The sequence below is a fragment of the Gobius niger genome (genome assembly GCF_951799975.1).
Source record: "Gobius niger genome assembly, chromosome: 15".
In the NCBI taxonomy this organism is placed as follows: Eukaryota; Metazoa; Chordata; class Actinopteri; order Gobiiformes; family Gobiidae; genus Gobius; species Gobius niger.
This window is the reverse complement of record NC_136866.1, coordinates 30,187,470-30,196,840: the sequence shown is the minus strand read 5'-3', so window position 1 is coordinate 30,196,840 and position 9,371 is coordinate 30,187,470. Positions and strand designations below refer to the sequence as shown.

Genomic DNA, 9,371 nt, shown 5'->3' with positions numbered 1-9,371 from the left:
AGTTTCAAGGTTTCAACAGTTTCAAGGTTTCAACAGTTTCAAGGTTTCAACAGTTTTGAAGATTTCAGGAGTTTCAATGTTTCAAATATTTCAAGGACTTCAGGAGTTTCAAAGAAAGTATTTTAACAGTTTCAAGGCATTTTCAAGGATTTTTCAGGTGACTTCTGCATTAGATCTATTCCGCAGTCAATCGCAATTGTGCAGCAATTGCAAAAATTTCTAGTAATTATTATGATTATATTTTTTTCCAAATTTTCTACAGCTTTCAAAAATTTCACAATTTTAGCGATTTCCACAAGTTATACATCAAAACGTTCCGCATGTTGGAGAGAATCCTGCGATTACTTTTGGGAATTCTACAACTTCCGGTTTTTCCGCAATCAGCCAAAAATCGGCCGATTTTTCCCATTGACTTATAATGGGGCTTCCGCAAATTGATGTTTTTCTGCAACTTTTTCCATTTTTTTTGCAATTTCTGCAGTTTGTGCTTGTTCAGGTTCCACAACTTGTCAGTTTTCAGAAAAAAATAGAGTTCTGCAGTTTTCCAGTTTTTTCCTACGGGCTTGAGAATTCTGCCATTGATTTGTATGGGGAAGGCTCCCCATTCATTTGAATAGGATTTCTGACACAGTGAAGTCTGTGAGTGATTTAAACAGTTTATACAATGTTAAGACTTTATACAATGTTAAGACTTTATACAATGTTAAGAGTTTATACAATGTCAAGAGTTTCTGCATTTTCAACAGTTTTTACAGTTTCTGCAACAAAATAGGGATTTTTGCAAATACAACACAATTATGCAACTTAATAGGGATTTTCGCATATAAAGCAGTATAATGCAACTTAATAGGGATTTTCACATGTAAAGCAGTATAATGCAACTTAATAGGGATTTTCACGATAAAAGCACTCTTATGCAATTATGATTTTTTCACAATTTTTATGCATTTTTTGCAATTTCTGCATTAGTAGCCTAGGATTCCGCAGTCAATCGCAATTGCGCAGCAATTGCAAAATTTTCTAGTTCTGTAAATAACCCTCCCTCTCAGGAAATGTTTCTCCTCTTCATCCAAGGGGCTTCGTCAGTGACACTAAGGTGGAGCTCAGCCCACAGACTAGATAAAGACCAGTGGGAGGAGTTCAGCTCAGTCCCTCTATTAACAGCTCCTCTCACCTGTGGGTAAACGTCTTTGTAGTTCTAAGTCCTAACGACCACTGTTCACACACAATAACCTGAGTGTGAACTTTCAAGAAATCTAAATCAAATCTTTAAGTTTCTGGTTGTAAACATGACAAAGTGTGTATTAGTACTTTCGAGATACTTTGTATTTTGTATATGGACAAACCAGCTGCGTGTTTTAAGTGTGTAGCGACATTTGCAGTATTTCCAGCTGTTCTGGCTCTGTCCATAAAAGTAATGAACAGAACCGGTGACAAAGGGGCGACAGTGGCACAGATGGTAGAGCGGGTCGTCTCATGATCGGAAGGTCAGGGGTTCGAATCCCACCACCTGAAAGTGCACATTGTCGTTGTGTCCTTGGGCAAGACACTTCACCCACATTGCCCCCAGTGTCTGCATACATTGGTGTATGAATAAGAGTATGAATGGGTGAGTGGATCCCCTACATTAGGCTTTGAGCCTAATGTAGGTGGAAAAAGCGCTATATAAGTTGAGACCATTTACCAAAGGGCAGCCCTGGCGGAGACCAACACGCACCGGGAACAGGTCTGACTTACTGCCGGCAATGAACCAAGCTCCTGCTGCTCATACAGGGAACGGACAGCCCTTAGCAGAGGGCCCCGGACCCCATACTCGCGGAGCACCCCCCACAGGGCACCACGAGGGCCCCGGACCCCATACTCCCGGAGCCCCCCCCACAGGGCACCACGAGGAACACAGTCGAACGCTTTCTCCAGATCTACAAAACACATGTGGACTGGTTGGGCGAACTCCCACGAACCCTCGAGCACCCGACGGAGGGTATAGAGCTGGTCCAGTGTGCCACGACCAGGGTTCAACTATCGGCCGGATCCTCCTCTCCAGCACCCTGGAGTAGACCTTACCCGGGAGGCTAAGGAGGGTGATTCCTCTGTAATTGGAACACACCCTCCGATCCCCCTTCTTAAAGAGAGGGACCACCACCCCGGTCTGCCAATCCAGAGGCACTGTCCCCGACCGCCACGCGATGTTGCAGAGACGTGTCAGCCAAGACAGTCCTACAACATCCAGAGACTTAAGGTACTCAGGACGAATCTCATCCACCCCCGGAGCCACCGAGGAGCTTTCTCACCATCTCGGTGACTTCAGCCCCGGTGATGGGCGAGCCCACCTCCAAGTCCCCAGCCTCTGCTTCCTCATTGGAAGACGTGACGACGGGATTGAGGAGGTCCTCGAAGTACTCCTTCCACCGCCCGACGACATCCCCAGTCGAGGTCAGCAGCCCCCCACCCGCACTGTAAACAGTGCTGGTGAAGCACTGCTTCCCCCTCCTGAGGCGCCGGATGGTTTGCCAGAATCTCCTCGAGGCCGACCGATAGTCTTCCTCCATGGCCTCCCCGAACTCCTCCCAGACCAGAGTTTTAGCCTCCGCGACCGCACGAGCTGCAGCACGCTTGGCCTGCTGGTACCTCTCAGCTGCCTCCGGAGTCCCACAAGCCAACAAGGCCAGGTAGGACTCCTTCTTCAGCTTGACGGCATCCCTTACTTCCGGGCGCCACCACCGGGTTCGGGGATTGCCGCCGCGACAGGCACCAGAGACCTTGCGGCCACAACTACGAGCAGCCGCATCGACAATGGAGGAGGAGAACAGAGTCCACTCGGACTCCATGTCCCCCGCCTCCCCCGGAATCTGGGTGAAGCTCTTCCGGAGGTGGGAGTTGAAGACCCCACTGACAGAGGGATCCACCAGATGTTCCCAGCAGACCCTCACAACACGCTTGGGCCTGCCAGGTCTGACCGGCTTCCTCCCCTGCCAGCGGATCCAGCTCACCACCAGGTGGTGATCAGTTGACAGCTCCGCCCCTCTCTTCACCCGAGTGTCCGAGACACGCGGCCGGAGGTCAGACGACACAACTACAAAGTCGATCATCGACCTCCTGCCTAGGGTGTCCTGGTGCCACGTGCACTTATGGACACCCTTGTGCTCGAACATGGTGTTCGTTATGGACAAACTGCGACTAGCACAGAAGTCCAATAACAGAACACCACTCGGGTTCAGATCGGGGAGGCCGTTCCTCCCAATCACTCCCTCCCAGGTCTCACTGTCGTTGCCCACGTGGGCGTTGAAGTCCCCCAGCAGAACAATGGAGTCCTCAGTCGGAGCACTATCTAGTACCCCTCCCAGGGACTCCAAGAAGGCCGGGTACTCTGCACCGATGTTGGGCCCGTAGGCCGAGACAACGGTGAGAGACCTGTCCCCGACCCGGAGGCGTAGGGACGCGACCCTCTCGTCCACCGGGGTGAACTCCAACACGTGACGGCTGAGCTGGGGGGATATGAGCAAACCCATTTTTTTACTGAACGTTCACACACAAGTAACAGACAACTGTGAAGTGAAAGAAAAATGATACATGATTCTGTTATTTTTCAAAAAATAGAAAAGTGAAAAGTGGGGCTTGCATAAGTATTCATACAGCATGAATGAATACTTTGTGGAACCCCCTTTTGCTGTAATAACAGCAGCAAGTCTTTAGGATCTGACTCTACAAAATTTGCACATGTAGAGACTGACATTTTAGCCCATTCCTCTTTACAAAACAACTCCAGCTCTGTCACATTAGAAGGAGAGCGTTTGTGAACAGCAGTTTTCAGATTATTCCACAGATTTTCAATAGGATTTAGGTCAGGACTTTGACTGGGCCATTCTAACACATTAATATGTTTTTATTGAACCATTCCATTGTAGATTTAGCTTTGTGCTCCGGGTCATTGTCCTGCTGAAGGTGAATCTCCGCCCCAGCCTCAGTTCTCTTTCTGACTCCAGCAGGTTTTCCTCCAAAATGTCTCTATATTTGGCTCCATCCATCTTCACAACTATTCTTACAGTCTCCCCAATCCCCACTGAGGAAAAGCAGCCCCACAGCATGATGCTCCCCCCGTATATCTGACACTGGGGATGGAGCACTCAGGACAATGAGCAGTGTCAGGTTTGCTCCATACATAACGTTTGTCTCATCTGACCAAAGCTCCTTCTTCCACATGGAGCTGTGTCCTCCATATGACTTCTACAAACTTCAAACGGGATTTCTTTTGGCCTCCTTTCAATAATGTCTTTCTTCTTCCACTCGTCCATGAAGGCCAGATTTGTGTAGATACGACTTATAGTTGTCCCATGTCCAGATTCCCCCAGCTCAGCGGCAGGACTTCACAGCTGCTCCAGAGTTATCATGGGGCACTTGGTTGTATTTCTGACCAGTGTCCTCCTTGTTCAGTTTGTTAGTTTAGGTGGACGGCCGTGTCTTGGTAAGTTGGCAGTGGTGCTTTACTCTTTCCATTTCTGAATGATGGATTGAACAGTTGCTCCGGGAGATGTTTAAATCTTGGGAAATCTTTGTATAACTTAACGCTGCTTTAAACTTCTCCACAGCTTTATCCCTGACCTCTCTGGTGCTCCTGGACCTTCATGATGTTGTTTAGTGACCAACACACTCCGACCACAGCTCTGAGGGCCTGAAAGAACAGCTGAAATTATCCTGAGAGTAGATTACACACAGGTGCCTCTATTTCACCGTTAGGCCAAGGTGTGAACATTCTGGAGTCATTAGGAATGTTTTAAAGGCAATTTAATGCACTCAGAAAATGCTGTATGATACTTATGCAAGCCCCACTTTTCCCTTTTCTATTTTTTGAAAAATAACAGAATCATGTATCATTTTGCTTTCATTTCACAGTTGTTACTTGTGTGTGAACGTTCAGTAAAAAAATCAAAATAAAATCTTCATGTTTAGGGTTGTAAACATGAATTAATGTGCAAAAGTCCAAGGTGTATGAATACCTACGAGAGGCCCTGTATATCTAGTCGGTATCTCTCAACCTCCCGCACAAGCTCAGGCTCCTCCCCCCCAGCGAAGTGACGTTCCAAGTCCCGAACGCCAGAAGCTGTGCATGTGGACCAGGTCGTCGAGGCACCGGCCTCGACTGCCACCCAGTCCTCTCTGCACCCGACCCCTACGGATCCCTCTGCGGCTGGTGGGTCCACAGGAGGGCGGGCCCACGTCGTCCCTTCGCGCTGGCCGGGCCCCGTGGGCAGAGACCCGGCCACCAGACGCTCGCGTTCGGGCCCCAACCCCAGGTCTGGCTCCAGGGTGGGGCCCCGGCTGTGCCATGCCGGGCGACGTCTCGGTCCTTGATTCTTTCATGGATAGATGGACGGCCAGAAAGTGCTTCATATACAAACACAGATCCAGTCCAATGGGGGCTGAGGTCATGGTTTGTTTGTTTGTTTGTTTGAAGTCAATGTTTGACTTGAAATTGCCTCTGATTTGGCTTCAGTTACAGAAATTGAATAACCTTTAATCCTGTAGTAACATATTTAGATCAGGGTGGAATATTCTACTTTCATTGGGCCAGTTGAAATGGCTGGTTTTAGGTCGAGCATAATGATTATTAGCATCACATTAAACAGGACGACTCACCAGGACACACATGTGTAAATGTTAACACTTTTTCACACCAGGCTAAAAAATGGCTTATTTTAAAACAAACTTGTTCCCATAATGTCTTGTAATTGGTGTGTATGCAAGAGCGTGCAATCTAATGCTTTGAATGAATGAAGTGTGTGTTGATTTTAATGCTGTTTTTGGGGAAATGTATTATTCTGTATTAGTATTTTTATGACTTTGTTGACATCAGTCTGCCCAGGGACTACAGGTGGAAATTAGCACAAGTGCTATAACCTGGTACAGCATCTCTCCCTTTGAGGTTAATGTATATTGTACACCGTCCCTGTTCAAATAAATAAATAAACTAAACTAAACTAAACATGGGATATTTGTGCTGAGAATAACACACGTGTGACTTTAAAATAGGCTTTAAAATGGTCTTTTACAAAAAAGTCTGATGCTATATGTCTCTGTGGCCACAGGCCTGAACACAAAACTCCAGGGCCTCAGTCTGATTCAGTCTCACATATTTGAAGCCTTTAAGTGTGTTGTCAGTAAATTGTTGTTACGTTGGAATCGACTAAAGCTCGAGCTCCATCTTTAACTAGAACCATGTGGACTCGTCTCTAAAGCTGCACATTTATAATGTGTGAATCCAGTGCTTTAAGTGGACAAAAAGAAGTGCACAGAAGTTTGTTTCAATCCACATTTACGGCTTTGTTTTGTTTTTTCCGCATGCACGAGGCTAAACGGGCACGTGGCGCTCGTGCTCGTGGCCGCTTGTGACCCTCCGTGACCGCGGCTCAGGCGGGTCAGCCTGAGAGCACAAGTGTTCATTCACGTCCAGCTGTTTACAGCGGCTACAGCGACGCACCGCGCTCTACACGCACACAACGCAAGGGTGTCTGGGTAATGTAGTCTCTGCTCACGGTGGGACGAAGTAGGAAGCGTGCATTGTGAAGGGCGCTCTGACAAGCGGCGGAGCAGCCAAAGGGTTAAGACAGATGTGCAGATGACGCTAAAAGCGCTTTGGAAGTGGCGGTACCGGTAACCAACCCCCCCCCTGATGTGAGTGTGTGTGCAGTGACTCGCTGATGTGAGTCTGTGTGCAGTGACTCACCTGTGCAGAGACTCCTGGAGCAGCTCAGACTCGGAGATTTCGTCCTCGTGGCTCTTCCTGCGTTTGCAAATGTCCTTCAGCTCAAACACAGAGTCCAGAGTCCAGCTGAAACCAGTCACGTGGAGCTTTTATAGCCCCGCCCCCTCACTCTGCTGCCCCCCCCCCCCCTCACTCTGCCCCCCCCCTCACTCTGCTGCCCCCCCCCCCCCCCCCCCCCTCACTCTGCTGCCCCCCCCCCCCCCACTCTGCTACAACTTTGGATTCAAAAAGTACAAAATGCTACAAAACCATGATTGAAATTCAACATTATTTATTTACAGTGACTTTGAAAAACAATATTTTATTCTCATAAAGACAAAGTTTTTATAAACAAGAAAAGTGTCCGGAAATAAAAGTCCTTGAGTTCAGTCCTGTCTGTCCCAGCGTTTGGAAACATGATCCTCTTCATTAAAGCGTGAGGCGTGGGCAGCAGCGCCCCCTGGAGGTGAGCAGGTGCTATACACTCAGCGCTGTGCTCTGTGAGGACGACGACTCTGCAACACAAACAGGACGAGTGAAAGTCCAGCAGCACAAAAAGCTCAGATACAACAGCTCCAGGTCATGTGACATTTAACACTTTTAAAGACTTTTTTAATACGGGTCACCTGGTCTGGGCGTGGCACAGTGGTTAGAGTCTCGCACCTGTCTGCAGGGCCTGGTCGTGGCACAGTGGTTAGTCTCTCGCACCTGTCTGCAGGGTCTGGTCTGGTCGTGGCACAGTGGTTAGTCTCTCGCACCTGTCTGCAGGGCGTGGCACAGTGGTTAGAGTCTCGCACCTGTCTGCAGGGGCCTGGTCGTGATGTGGCACAGTGGTTAGAGTCTCTCGCACCTGTCTGCAGGGCCTGGTCTGGGCGTGGCACAGTGGTTAGTCTCTCGTACCTGTCTGCAGGGCCTGGTCGTGATGTGGCACAGTGGTTAGAGTCTCGCACCTGTCTGCAGGGGCCTGGTCTTGGCGTGGCACAGTGGTTAGAGTCTCGCACCTGTCTGCAGGGCCTGGTCGTGGTGTGGCACAGTGGTTAGAGTCTCTCGCACCTGTCTGCAGGGGCCTGGTCGTGGTGTGGCACAGTGGTTAGAGTCTCGCACCTGTCTGCAGGGCCTGGTCGTGATGTGGCACAGTGGTTAGTCTCTCGCACCTGTCTGCAGGGGCCTGGTCGTGGTGTGGCACAGTGGTTAGAGTCTCGCACCTGTTTGCAGGGCCTGGTCGTGATGTGGCACAGTGGTTAGAGTCTCGCACCTGTCTGCAGGGCCTGGTCGTGATGTGGCACAGTGGTTAGAGTCTCGCACCTGTCTGCAGGGTCTGGTCGTGGTGTGGCACAGTGGTTAGAGTCTCGTACCTGTCTGCAGGGGCCTGGTCGTGATGTGGCACAGTGGTTAGAGTCTCGCACCTGTCTGCAGGGCGTGGTCGTGATGTGGCACAGTGGTTAGAGTCTCGCACCTGTCTGCAGGGGCCTGGTCGTGATATGGCACAGTGGTTAGAGTCTCGTACCTGTCTGCAGGGGCCTGGTCGTGATATGGCACAGTGGTTAGAGTCTCGTACCTGTCTGCAGGGGTCTGGTCGTGATGTGGCACAGTGGTTAGAGTCTCTCGCACCTGTCTGCAGGGCCTGGTCGTGATGTGGCACAGTGGTTAGAGTCTCGTACCTGTCTGCAGGGGTCTGGTCGTGATGTGGCACAGTGGTTAGAGTCTCTCGCACCTGTCTGCAGGGCCTGGTCGTGATGTGGCACAGTGGTTAGTCTCTCGCACCTGTCTGCAGGGCCTGGTCGTGATGTGGCACAGTGGTTAGTCTCTCGCACCTGTCTGCAGGGGCCTGGTCGTGATATGGCTGTGTTGTATCTGTCGAAACGTCTGCAGGATTTTGCCGCTGACGTCGAGCCAGGAGTCGCAGGTCAGCACCGAGATGGGTCCAGACCCGGACTTCAGATGGACCTGGATCCTGTCCTGCAGAGACCGAACCACCCGGGTCAGGAATAACGACTTTTAAAGCACGATTCATTCAACGACTTGGTTCTTCAGAGGGTTCAGAGTCCCACCTCTTTGGGCGCGGGAACCTCCAGTTTGGTTTCCTCCGGGGCTTTGACCACGATCACCGTCTGGTCCTGTTCCGGACGTCTGCGAAGGTCACGAACGCCGCAGTGCTATCACCGCCACTATCATATCATAGCCACTTTAGCATAAAGACCTCTGGTGCTAACTATCATAGCCACTTTAGCATAAGGACCTCTGGTGCTAACTATCATAGCCACTTTAGCATAGGGACCTCTGATGCTAACTATCATAGCCACTTTAGCATATGGACCTCTGATGCTAACTATCATAGCCACTTTAGCATAGTGACCTCTGATGCTAACTATCATAGCCACTTTAGCATAGGGACCTCTGGTGCTAACAATCATAGCCACTTTAGCATAGGGACCTCTGATGCTAACTATCATAGCCACTTTAGCATAGGGACCTCTGGTGCTAACTATCATAGCCACTTTAGCATAGGGACCTCTGGTGCTAACTATCATAGCCACTTTAGCATAGGGGCCTCTGATGCTAACTATCATAGCCACTTTAGCATAGTGGCCTCTGATGCTAACTATCATAGCCACTTTAGCATAGGGACCTC

General features: G+C 49.7%; 1 long non-coding RNA gene across 1 annotated transcript; it reads right to left on the bottom strand.

The window, feature by feature from the left end:
- Positions 1 to 7,041: 7,041 nt before the first annotated feature.
- On the bottom strand, positions 7,042 to 8,891 carry LOC306974466. Its single transcript, XR_013793631.1, has 3 exons — positions 8,791 to 8,891; positions 8,554 to 8,698; positions 7,042 to 7,254 (listed from the first exon to the last, which is right to left on the bottom strand). It is a non-coding gene; the product is annotated as an uncharacterized lncRNA (long non-coding RNA).
- Positions 8,892 to 9,371: the final 480 nt, after the last annotated feature.